This window comes from Melanerpes formicivorus, unplaced genomic scaffold (assembly GCF_026170545.1).
Source record: "Melanerpes formicivorus ecotype bairdi unplaced genomic scaffold, bMelFor1.0.p_v2 SCAF_15, whole genome shotgun sequence".
NCBI lineage: Eukaryota > Metazoa > Chordata > Aves > Piciformes > Picidae > Melanerpes > Melanerpes formicivorus.
In genome coordinates, this window is record NW_027142367.1 from 3,007,848 (window position 1) to 3,020,823 (window position 12,976).

Consider the following 12,976-nt stretch of genomic DNA (forward strand, 5'->3'; position numbering starts at 1 on the left):
TGCAATGGGCAGAAGGAAAAATGATGTTTTTATTTCAAGGAGGTCTATTGACAATTGTGCCTGGGCTTCCCTTGGGTCCTAAAGTCAATGAAGTTACAAGACCCATGTCATGAAAGTACTGGGCATGAAATTATTTATTTTATCTGTAGAGGTAGTATCATCTGCATGCCATAATGACCATTTAATCTTTCTTTTTTTCCCCAGAAAGGCTAGCTTCATATGGTTTTCATTGCACATTATAACTGTAAAAACACCACCAAAAAGTGGACAAATAACAGATGACAGCATAATATACAAAAAGTAGCAGGAGTTATTCACACCAGCAACAAACCTATCAAAATGTTTGGACTGACTAGAGAGGCTGTGTTCTTCTGTAACAGAACATTTCCAGTTAAAAGCACTGTAGAATTTGGAAGGGAAATCCAAGCTTTTGTGGTTGCCAAAAAGCATGTCTGCATGAACAGAACACATTGGAGATCTGTAAAAACTGAACCTATAATGGATTACATTTGGGATTTTCTTTCTTTCTTTTCTCCCCAAAATCATATGTTGATAATACACATAAATATGTCTGCTTGTTAATAGAATAGGTATGTATGTATTCATAGAGACATATAAGTGTGTATGAACATAATCTACATGTAGCTGTAACTTTTATGGTGTTGTCACAATGCATGGATTATGTATGGGCTAAGTACTCAGCATTATTTGAAAATCTTTTAAAAATATTACTTTAAAAATGTCCAGTTCTGGGCCCCACAATTGAAGAAGGACATTGAGACTCTTGAACGTGTCCAGAGAAGGGCAACAAAGCTGGTGAGAGGCCTTGAGCACAAGCCGTATGGGGAGTGGCTGAGGGAGCTGGGATTGTTTAGCCTGGAGAAGAGGAGGCTCAGGGGAAACCTCATTGCTCTCTACAGCTACCTGAAGGGAGGTTGTAGCCAGGAGGAGGTTGGTCACTTTCCCCAGGCAACCAGAACGAGAACAATAGGACACAGTCTCAAGCTGTGCCAGGGAAAGTTAGGCTGGAGGTGAAGACAAAGTTCTTCACAGAGAGAGTTGTTAGCCTTTGGAATGTGCTGCCCAGGGAGGTGGTGAAGTCACCGTCCCTGGAGGTGTCCAAGAGGGGACTGGACGTGGCATTTAGTGCCATGGTTTAGTAGTCATGAGGTCTTGGGTGACAGGTTGGACTTGATCTTTGGGGTCTCTTCCAACCTTATTGATTCTATGATTCTGTGGTTCTATTAAATGATATATTAGAGTGTGTGTGTGGTTTTTTTTTTTTTGTTTGTTTGTTTTCCTTAAAATCTTAATTCAGTTACTATATAAACCAGATGCAAAAAAGACTGCAAAGAAAAATTAGACTGTGGGTAAGAATGCTAGTGTTCTTTTTGTTGCCTTATTTTGTCTTCAAACATGCTTTCAGATGCTCTGCAAGCTGCCACTGAAGCATATGAGATTGATGATGCAAATTTCCACAACATAATGTAAGATTGTAGAGTTGGGCCTACATGATTCAAAATGTTGCAAAGAAGATTGTATAAGCCTGGATTCAATCTCAGATTCTTTTAAACTGGAGACCACTTGTTCTACTGAGATTATGTTGTAGCCATGTAGGCTAATTGGTTTGCATATCTGAAACACACTCCATCAGTTTTGTTACTTGCAGGGCATAGGCTGATTTTGAAGGAGTGCAACTGAGAAAGATATATTTACTCACAGAAGAGCTAATTTGATAAAGAAATCAAGCTTCAATATAAAACTCAGCGATAGCATTCACACCAACACTATTGAATTTACTCTGTAAATTTGAAAAGCTTACAAAATGTTTCCCTCAGCCATTTGGTCCCCCAGCCTTCTGCAGATGTAAACAAAGAAGGAAAACATTATTTAAATATCTTCCTTATCTGCAGCACTTTACAAGATGATCATTTCTCTAATCACCACAGCCCAAGGCTGAAAAATAACCCCCCTTCTACATAGAAAAGGAAATGTACTGTTAGGCTAGCAGTGATGGGGACTTCTGCAGATTTCTAATGAAGTGACCTTCTTCTGTGTTCTATCCCTTTTTTTTTCAGTCAGAGACTCTGAATTCATTAGCTAGAGCTCAGCCACACCATAGTTACAATGCTGTTATGCTGCAAGTCTCGTTTTTTGCTGCATGGTGTGGTCACTAATTCCCAACAGCTGTGTAAGTAGTCATATAGTTTTACTTATGTTCAACACAAACATAATGAGGTAATTTGTTGGATATTGGGCTATAGCGGAAGCTCCAAGCAGATGGTGGGTTTTGTTTGGGTTTTTCTTTGTTGTTTTGTTGTTTTTTTTTTAACTGGGTGTAAAATATTCTTACACTTCAGAGGAATCCATTTCTTGTTCTGTAACCAGCATCAGAAAAAGAGGCCACAGTCTCAAGCTGTGCCAGGGGAAGTTTATGCTGGAGGTGAGGAGAAATTTCTTCACAGAGAGAGTTGTTGGCCATTGGAATGGGCTGCCCAGGGAGGTGGTGGAGTCACCATGCCTGGAGGTGTTCAAGAGGGGATTGCATGTGGCACTTGGAGCCATGGTTTAGTTTGGCATGAGGTGTTGGGTGACAGGTTGGACTTGATGACCTCTGAGGTCTCTTCCAACCTTATTGATTCTATGATTCTATGATTCTAATATTTGGAGAAGAGTTAGAACACCAGCTCTGAAGGGTGTTCATCTCTAGCAATGTTTTGCACAGGGAAGCTAATGAGATTGCTTCTTCATCAATCCAATTCCAATGGAAAAAAGAAAATTGGTTGTTGAAAACTGATACAAATCAAGAGTCTGCAATTCTTGACTTCCTCCTGGGACAGAAGATTTTTTAAACTATTTTTTAAGGACTATAGGTAACAGTTCAACTGATCTAAAAACTGAAAGGTTTGCTTAGTGGGAAGTACAAATTTCAATCTTCTGTGTGCATACATACTTTTACAGTAAATTCAAGGACAAATACTAATAATTTAATAAACATATGTATTGCAAGAAAGCATGGAAAGGCAAAAAAAAAAAAATAGAAAATTAATATCAATGTGTTGTAGCAAACGAAACCAAACCCAAAGAAACCACAATAAAGTTTAAAATATGAGTGAAGCAGATGTGCTTTTTCATGCTTGACCATGTCAGGACCACGGCAGTGCTGACACTGGGTTTAGCTGTCACAGATGAAACACATCAGGAGTTCCTCAAAAACCTGTACTGTGCATGTTCATTTAGATTTTACTGTTCAGCATCCTGTTCCTTCTCTTGCAATTAAAATACCTGATTTGGAAATTAATCATATATACTTACCACAAAAGTGGTTCAAAAAGAGGCTGCTTTGGAGTCATAAATACAATCCACATGGCCACATGTGGTTGCTTGCTGTGCTGGCTGGAGAACAAAAATGTAGAGTTCCGGTATTGTCACTTCTCTCTCTTTATTATGGGCATATTCTTTATCCTTGAAAGACAGGATATAAATGTCTTCAATATCTTTTATTTCAGTATTTATAAACTTATTTTCAGCTAAAGCTTGATAATTATTTTCAGATAAGGTTGCCAGAAGTCATCACTCACTGTTCAGTCCTTAGGAAGCTATGTGGAGCTGTAGAGCTTTTAGACTTTCATACTAGGATTATGTGTAAGTATGTGAGATATGAAACCAGTGTCACTCTCTAAAGTACCAATATAAAAGGGGAGAAAGAATACTAATTACGTTTTTTTTTTTCCTATGTAAGAAACATGTAAATCCACTAGTGGCAACACAGTTTTATACAGACAGAAGTTTCCTTGGAAAAAATGTATACATTGGCTGCACAAGGAAGCACAGGTAAGTACACAAACTGCAAAACAGAAGCATAACAAAGTAATTGAAGGAAATTGAAAAACATATATTAAAGCAAACTCAGCCTCATACCTAAACCTCTGACCTTAGGATTTTGTAAGAAATACAAAAAACTCCCAAACAAACAAAAAAAACCCAACCAAAACCCAAACCCAAACCAAACCCCCCACCAAAATCAACCAAAACTATTGCAATTTTAATGTGATTATTCAGTATTAAAAAAGACTAATTTATATATATGAAAAAAATACATATCAATGAGTACTCCAGAATTTGAGCTACACTGTAATCACAGTATAATTACACTGCAGTTATTCAGATGTATCACAAAATTCAGTGGTTTGGTAGAAATTTCTGATATTTGAATGTCTAAAATAAGCATTGAGTCCTCTGTTGGGTTAAAAACTTGGAGACAAAGTTGCCTGTAAACACATACACTACATAAATACATAAGCATGTCTTTTAAAATTGCAAGGATTTAAAAGCAAAGAGTCTCGAGGATTCTCAATATTTCAGCAAGAACAAACAGCACAAATGTCACGCACAAACACTTTTTTAACATTTACACTCCCTTTACAGATAACATTGTGGGGCAAACACACTGATACCGGGTGATAAATCTTGGATGTTCATGCGTGCCTTGCCTGCCTTTGCCCTCCCCTGTCACTTTCCCCATCTATTCACCTTCCTCTATCCCATCCCTTCCCTTCCCTTCCCTTCCCTTCCCTTCCCTTCCCTTCCCTTCCCTTCCCTTCCCTTCCCTTCCCTTCCCTTCCCTTCCCTTCCCTTCCCTTCCCTTCCCTTCCCTTCCCTTCCCTTCCCTTCCCTTCCCTTCCCTTCCCTTCCCTTCCCTTCCCTTCCCTTCCCTTCCCTTCCCTTCCCTTCCCTTCCCTTCCCTTCCCTTCCCTTCCCTTCCCTTCCCTTCCCTTCCCGCAAAGGGCCACATGATGCATACTGACCGCAAGTTGGAAAGATGAATTTCCCTCCCTTAAAATTCCTGTGTATAAATACCAATTATGTAGATGAGGAGAATTTCACCCAAAATAAATTGCATGTTCCATCTGATTATAGGTAATAGATTATTCCAGACCTATACTGTCCTCAGGTGGAATTGGAAGATCCTTTAAACATCAAGGAGTATATTCATAACTATTATCCTCTTAACCCTTTGATGTGAAAAGATTGCTATAAAATTTACTAAATTCATCTAAAATGACTTTTGAATCTCCAATCACTTTGTTCTCTGCATTAATAATACTAGGACTAATCCTGCATGACTTGTGAGATTTAAGATGAGTAGCTAATAGCTTTTGAATCAAGGGTGTCTTTCAAGGGTGCCTCTAAGCAGTATCTAAAACTGTGTGTGTGCAATTTGTCTTATCCAAATTGGTGCATATTCAGAGAGCTGTATAACCTATATATATAAACTGCATTTTCATTCAAGATGTATGTAGAACATGATCTTCCTAACTCATATATGCAAATATAGTCTGAGGATTAACAGCAGATTTTTTGTTACACAGAGGACAGAAAAGAACTAGTCATGAACCCTTACAGATACTTCCAAAAGTTTAGCTCTATTTATCCAGCTGGGAACTGTGGGTGTTTAACTGCTCTTAGTCTGGTTTTGGATGCTAGGTGCTTTGCACTTTTCTCCCTGGTTCCAGAGTTTAGTCACCGCAGAGTTAGATTAAGGCTAGCATGCTGAGATTTGTATTTTCCTCCTCTGTTCTCCACTCCTCACCATTCGGCCTTCAGGTAAAAAACAGTCTGAAACACTCATCAGTAGGAGCAGCTACAGACACAGCCAAAGGCTGAGCCTTTGTGTATTCAGAGATTACACAAAATCTTGGTATTTTCTTAGCACTATAGTTTGTCTGACTTTTTTCTGCCTTCATAGCCTCTGCATCCAATGTTTATTCCTACCTAGTTCTTTTACCCTTCTTCTCCCCTGTTTTAACTCCTTCAGATTTTTCCTTCTTCCTTTGTTCTTTTCAAGCATCTGCAAGTAACCTCCTTACTTCTTTCTTTGACCAGCCTCCCTTCTAGAAAGAGGTAGTGGAAAAACTTGGAATCAAGAATGGCATCAGCACCAGCCTGATGCAACCTTTTTCCTTCTCCTTTGTAATGAAATTAATTGCCCAGTTTTGAGCAATATGTCATTTCTGTCTCCATCCTCAAGGAAAATAAGATCATTCCAGACTAAATATTATGAAAAGTTAGTATTTCCATGCCTGTGAACAGACCTCCCCTACACCTGGGAGAATATACCTGGCAGGGGGTCTGGAACTAGATGATCCTTGAGGACCCTTCCAACCCTAACAATTCTATGATTCTATAATGTTCTCAATGATCTAAAGGCAAAAGAAACTGCTGACTGAATGCCCAGAAATAGTTGCAAGACCTGTGAGGATCCAGTGACGCAGTAGTACCTGCCTGGTTTTCATTCTCTTGAGCTCAGCTTGAGTCACTGCTTGTGTTTCAGGCAGTAGGTGGGACAGGAAGACTCCAGGGGTCCTGTGCAACCTAAAATGCTTAATGATTCAGGGTCAGGTCTTCAAAGGTAGTTTGACATACTGGATGTGTCTTCTCTGCAGACACAAGGTATGCTATGTGCTGTCTCCATTTTTGAGATGAAGCTGGATGCAGTCCACTTCACTGTCTCCCTTTCCTTTCTCTCTTCCTTCTCTCCTTCTCCCTCAGCATGTGAGGAGATACATGCGTGGAAATTTGGAAAGGGCATATACACTGGGCAGATCTCTGGTGCAAATGCTCAGGAAACCAGGCTCCAATCTGGATGGTCAGGAGACATAGGATGCTACTGCTCCTGCAGCTTGTTTATTATGGCTTTTGAATGCATGGTTGAGCTCACATCTGCTGAGGCATGTAAAATTTGTAACATCTTATAAGTGATCTTGAGAGTAAAATAATGGGCAGAAAAGACAGCAATAACAGCGGGACTCAGCCTGTGAAGAGGGTTAAGGAAGTAGACGAGTATTTTCTGAACCCTTTCTCAGGCCCAGTTGAAACCAGCTATGACCATTTGAAAACTGCATATTAGCAATTGAAAGCAGTAATCACCAAACTGCTGCCTAAGAAAATACTGAAGTGTAGAGTTCACAAGTTGAAAAGAATAGATGATAAAACTGCATTTTATTGAAAACACAGAATTCAGTCACAACTGGGAATTTTCAATGCATACACACAGACAGTTTATATCCATTGCCCCTTGTCCTATAACAGGGGTCAAGGAAGAAGAACCTGTCCCCTCTCTCTTGACACCCAGCCCTCAGATATTTATAAACCTTTATCAAATCCCCCCTCAATCTTCTCTTCTCCAGACTACACAGCCCCAGGTCTCTCAACCTCATAGGGCAGTGCTCCAGTCCTCCATTCCCCTATTTATCCTGGTAGCTCTTTGTTGGACTCTCTTCAGCAGATCGCTATCCCTCTTGAACTGGGGAGCCCACAACTGGATGCAATATTCCAGGTGAGGCCTCACCAGGGCTGAGTAGAGGGCAAGGAGAACCTCCCTCTATCTGCTGGACACACTCCCCCTAATGCACCCCAGGATCACATTGGCCTTCTTGGCCACAAGGGCACATTGCTGACTCATGGAGAACTTGTTGTCCACCAGGACTCCTAGGTCCTTCTTCACAGGGCTGCTCTCTGGCAAATCATCTCCTAAACTGTGCTGGTGAAGTTTATTATTCTTTCCCAGATGACAGACTCTTCACTTATCCTTGTTGAACCTCATTAAGTTCCTCTCTGCCCAGCTCTCAGTCTGTCCAGGTCTCACTGAATGGCTGCATAGCCTTCAGGTGAATCAGCCAAGCCTCCCAGTTTGGTATTGTCAGCAAACTTACTGAGCAGACATTCTGTCCTCTCATCAATGTCATTGATGAAGATGCTGAACAGACAGTATCATGTCACAGCATACAGTTTTTAGATCAGTAGGACAAGTACCACAAATTTGGTTTCTTGAGTGACTTTAGCAGGAATGGCAGAATGATCAGGCTGAAAGGAAGAAAGGAAGGCATCTTTACATGTTATCTGTCTTTTGCACTTGTTGATCTGGGGAGGCCAACAAGGCTGTGGCTGAAACATCAGAGCTGCTTCACCCATCGTATCTTCTCCGATGCTCAGGGATAGGGTTGCATACAGCTACTGCCTCATTGTTCATGGAGCTCTTGCCAAGTAGCTAATAGTTTTTGTGTTTATGGAAGGCAAACACAGGCTCACAAGACCAGTAAAAGCCGAGAAAACTGCATTTTGTGTGTGTCACCAGTCCTAGGTGCTGGGTGAGGCAGTGTCTATTGAAGTACTAGCACTGCAATGATTTGTGCCATCTAAGAATATTGCACAGGAACTGCATTTAATAGTAGTTGTTGAGTTATATTTGCCAGTAAAGTTGTGTTTCCCAGAAACAGCTTGTTAAAGCTTAATGGCACTTCCATGTATTTTCCAGCTGACAAAAGGCTGGCAGATATCCTCTGCTTTAGAGAATCTCCTGATGCTTTAAATACCCTTCCACAGAAAAAAACCCAGTATTTTCAAAGTTACCCATATTATACCTTGCTTATAGCTATGCATGTCTACTAAATATACCTTTGCATTAAGCTACTACAGTTCTGATCCCTAAGATAAAGTTTTCACTACAATAATTCCACTTTCTACATAAAACAATAAAAATAAACTATTAAGTACTGTAGTTGATGATACTGCACAGTGTAGTAGTCTTCCCTCTTTTTTTTTTCCCCTAAGAAATAATGATATCTTATGAAAAGTTATTAACTCTTCTGTACCTTCTCATTGTCTCTGATTCACACCGTCCTTCATTTTCTAACTATCTGTTTCATGATCAGAGTATTTTGCAATTGCTTGCCTGTGCCAGTGCTCAGATTCTTCAGGCTTGCTGTTTTGTGAAAGCCAGTAAGTAACAGCACATTTTAATTGATGTTGATTTTATAAGATTTTAACTCTGCCTGAGGGTACAAGCTAAAAATCAATCACTGTCACTTAATTTTCAAGTCAATCTAAGAATATATGAAATGAAACATCACAAAAGGCACTTAAGTAGAATATATAAACTGATAGGAAGCTGTTTGATTTATTATACAACAGATAAGAGCTGCATGATAGAGCTTACTTATGGTTTATGAGTCTATGACATCTTTCTAATGAAGGTTATTCCCAAATTGATAAAATTTCCTGTTTCAGTCCATACTCTATCATCAATCTGTAATTCCAGATTTGAATCAATCAATGAATCCTTCTGTCATTAAATGAGGAGATACTTCTTGGTTGGAAGGTATGAAAAGGGAACTAACTTCTGCCACAGCATAGCCACAAGGGAGCAGCAAACCTGACCACTTATTTCCTATTATCTTTCAACTTGAAAAAGAGGTAGAAGACTTCACAGAGCCTTTAACATATCAGTATTTCAGGCTTTATTCCTCGGGAGATATGCACATATGTATATTTGAATGTCTGTCTTGACTGGAGCGTAGTTTAGTCTACAACTTTTGTTGTTTTCCTAGTAAGCTAAGTTTGAATAAATGGTGGCAATTCCAGATAGGAGACAAGATGCATGGATACATCAGGCAGCACTGCATTGATAAAAATTCCTCTGAAAAAGACCAGCACCGTGCACATACTTAGTTATGTCTTTCAGATGAGAAGCACTAACAACTTGCTGAGGGACACGGATGCTCAGGCTATCCTTCAGCTGCAGCTCCTATGCCCATTGACTCAGGAAACATCCCTTGGCAATGTCAGAGGACACTTGCTCTTTTACAGCTTACTTGGTCATGGCTGTTCATCATAAATATCACCTCTGGTTATAAAGGTATTATCCTCATTTTTAATATTTGTAATTTTCAAGATCAAATCAGAGCAGCCGAGTTACAGCTTATGTTTCCACAGTAGCTCCCATTGAATGAAAGCATTTGAACATGTGTTTAAATGCAACCCTATTGAAAACAAAGCATCTACATGTTTTTAACATTAATATAAATATGTCCCAATAGGAATGATTTCCTGAGTGGGAGCTTTAATCTCTATTTGGTAGAGTTCAAAACAGGATGAACATGTGGCCCTTTTGTTGTGTTTTGTTTTCTCACATCCAAAAATTTGCATAATGAAGGATAAAATGACAAAAAAAAAAAAAGCCTGACTTAACTAAAAAATGGGTTAGCCAAACAATTTATATTTATCCTTAACGTGCAGAGGAGAGAAAGTATACATTAAAGGCCTTTGGGGATTTCTGTGAAAAACAAGGACCACATGAAAATTCGGTTGATGTTTTGCGTTTTTTGTTTTGTTTACCCTGTATATTTATGGATCAGTATGAAGCCATTCACATGCATGCATCTGCGTTGGGGCAATCCCAAGCACCGATACAGGCTAGGCAGCGACTGCCTGGAGAGCAGCCCTGAAGAAAAGGACTTGGAGGTGCTGGTGGATGAGAAGCTCAATATGAGTCACCAGTGTGCACTTGCAGCCCAGAAAGCCAATCACATCCTGGGATGCATCCAGAGAAGCACAGACAGCAGGTCGAGGATGGTGATTCTCCCCCTCTAGTCCACTCTGGTGAAAGCCCACCTGGAGTACTGCGTCCAGTTCTGGAGCCCCTATTACAGGAAGGATCTGGACATGCTGGAACGTGTCCAGAGAAGAGCATGAGGATGATCAGAGGGCTGGAGCTCCTCTCCTATGAGGACAGACTGGGAGAGTTGTCGCTGTTCAGCCTGGAGAAGAGAAGGCTCTGAGGAGACCTAATTGTGGCCTTCCAGTATCTGAAGGGGGCCTACAAGAAAGCAGGGGAGGGACTTTTTAGGGTGTCAGGTAGTGGTAGGACTAGGGGAAATGGAATAAAATTAGAAATGGGTAGATTCAGATTGTATGTTAGGAAGAATTTCTTCCCCATGAGGGTGGTGAGACACTGGAGCAGGTTGCCCAGGGAGGTGGTGGAAGCCTCATGCCTGGAGGTTTTCAAAGCTAGGCTGGATGTGGCTGTGAGCAACCTGATCTAATGTGGGGTGTCCCTGACCATTGGAGAGGGTTTAGAACCAGATGATCCTTGAGATCCCTTCCAACCCTAACAATTCTGTGATTCTATGAGTCATAAACTTTGTCTTTCCATGAGGCAACTAGAAAGCTTCCACAGTGAAATACAGAGAAAATACTTTATCAATTAAGTATAATTTTCCATTTCCTTGTTTATGATCCTCTGGCTACCAAGCATCGATAATTTCTGCCTTGCTACAATGTCTCCAGGAAGATTGATTGTGCGTGTCACCTCAAAATGAGAAGATTTAAGTGGAAGACACACTTGCAAGTCTACCAAACTCACTTTTGCTAAAAAAAAAAAAAAAAAGAACAACTCAATTACATATTTTAAAAATTCTAGTTTTAAGATACAACATTACCTCTGTTCAAATGGAAGCTATAAATTTGCCTTCCACATTTTTGTTGACATTATTGTAATACTTGTAACTATGCACACAGCAAGCAGCATACTAAAGAGATACTGTTACAAATCAAACACTCAGAGAATAGGAAGTGCCAAGATCAAGGTTGCACAGAAAAATTTAAATCATCTTCCTGTGCATATAAATTATTATACAGTTAATTAGATGATCACTACAAGATTACTTGAATACAGGAGGCCTTTGCTTTGTTCAGTGGATAGAGCAGATGGTGGTTAGATGGTGAATTTATCAACATTTCTTTTTGTTATTTTTTCCAAATTCTCCTCCAAAGGATGCCATTCACATTCTGATGAGAAAGGTGCCTGCCTATTTCTGACATGTTTCTGTCTAACACTTTAGACACTCACTGTTCACATATTTACAAAGCCATTTTAGGGCTCTGCTCAGCACTGCTATTTTCAGAGGTTGGCATGTGTAGAATTGTTCAGGTTTTGGTGCTTCCAAGAGCCTCATTGAAGTCTGAAATGGGATTCTCAGATTATTTAGTCAAACAGCTCTTTGCTCAGCTGGATGTCATCCTTCTGGTGCTCTCAAAGTGCAAGGTGAAGAAAGAGCTGACACTGTTATGAGCAGGTTGCCTGCTCCATGGACTTGTAATGTCAAGGATTGAAAATGAATGCCTGCTTCAGGAAACATGTGAGCCTCAGTTTCTAAGGCTGTGCTATAGAAGCTGTTTGTTCCTCTTCTGGCTCAGTAAATATTTCTTTTATACAAAGATGTGCAGAAGAGACTAATCTGACCAGGACTGAGGGATATTCAAAGGAAATAAGTTGATGCCCCTGTCCTAAACTGATAAAAGCATAGAGAGTTTGAAAATGCAGACCCCACATCTCATCTGAGAACCTCAGTTAGGATTTTTGGGTATTCTGGCTTCGTGCCATCCCTCTGAAGTGTAATTGCAGATGGAAGAGGCCTGATATGCTGAAGCAAATGTTTTCAGTTTCTCACAACTGGCTGGCACTGCTACTTTCCTAAGTAAATACTTTCTGGAAACATTTTTCTCAGGCCTCTCACTGACCTGAGGGTATATGGGAAGAACAGATACCAAACACAGGGCTGAGGATACTTTCTCTAGAGTATATAAAAGCACTGTGTCTAGGCTGATTTATTTATTACTCTTCTCTGAGATTCCTCAGTGTATCATTACCTTCATGGGCTATGCTGTATTTTCACAACTATTTTGGAGGCTTCACAAATATAAGTAAGTTTGTCACTACGCATTTTTTGAGCATTAATTTCCAAATGTGGCACAGAGAGATGAAGGTGACTCATCCTCAGCAGTGTCAGGCTCCCCATCCTCTGCTGAAGAGGGTTACTCTCAGCAGAGCAAGAAAGGCTAAGAAAATATCTAAGAACCCTTGAGTTCCATCTCATCACTGGAAAGGACTTTTAGTGAAGGGAGGAACAAGACAGTGTGTACCACTTTCCTGCCAGCCTGCCCTCTGCAGCTCAGTTGCAACTTAGAACAGAAGTACATATTTCAACTCTTCTCATATTTCCATATTATTTCCAGTAAGCCTGGAAAGAAAAGAATCATTCAGGAGCCAGCTGCTGGTATTTAGGATAACCTGGCTTGATTGGCACATAAATCATACTAGAAATTGTCCTAGGGACTTGAGGGGATGAATGGATTT

General features: G+C 40.1%; 1 long non-coding RNA gene across 1 annotated transcript; it reads left to right on the forward strand.

Annotated features, from left to right (window-relative positions):
• Positions 1-3,559: 3,559 nt before the first annotated feature.
• Positions 3,560-11,558, forward strand: LOC137445612 (uncharacterized). The gene is made up of 4 exons (XR_010988442.1): positions 3,560-3,645; positions 3,743-3,834; positions 9,524-9,697; positions 10,197-11,558. It is a non-coding gene; the product is annotated as an uncharacterized lncRNA (long non-coding RNA).
• Positions 11,559-12,976: the final 1,418 nt, after the last annotated feature.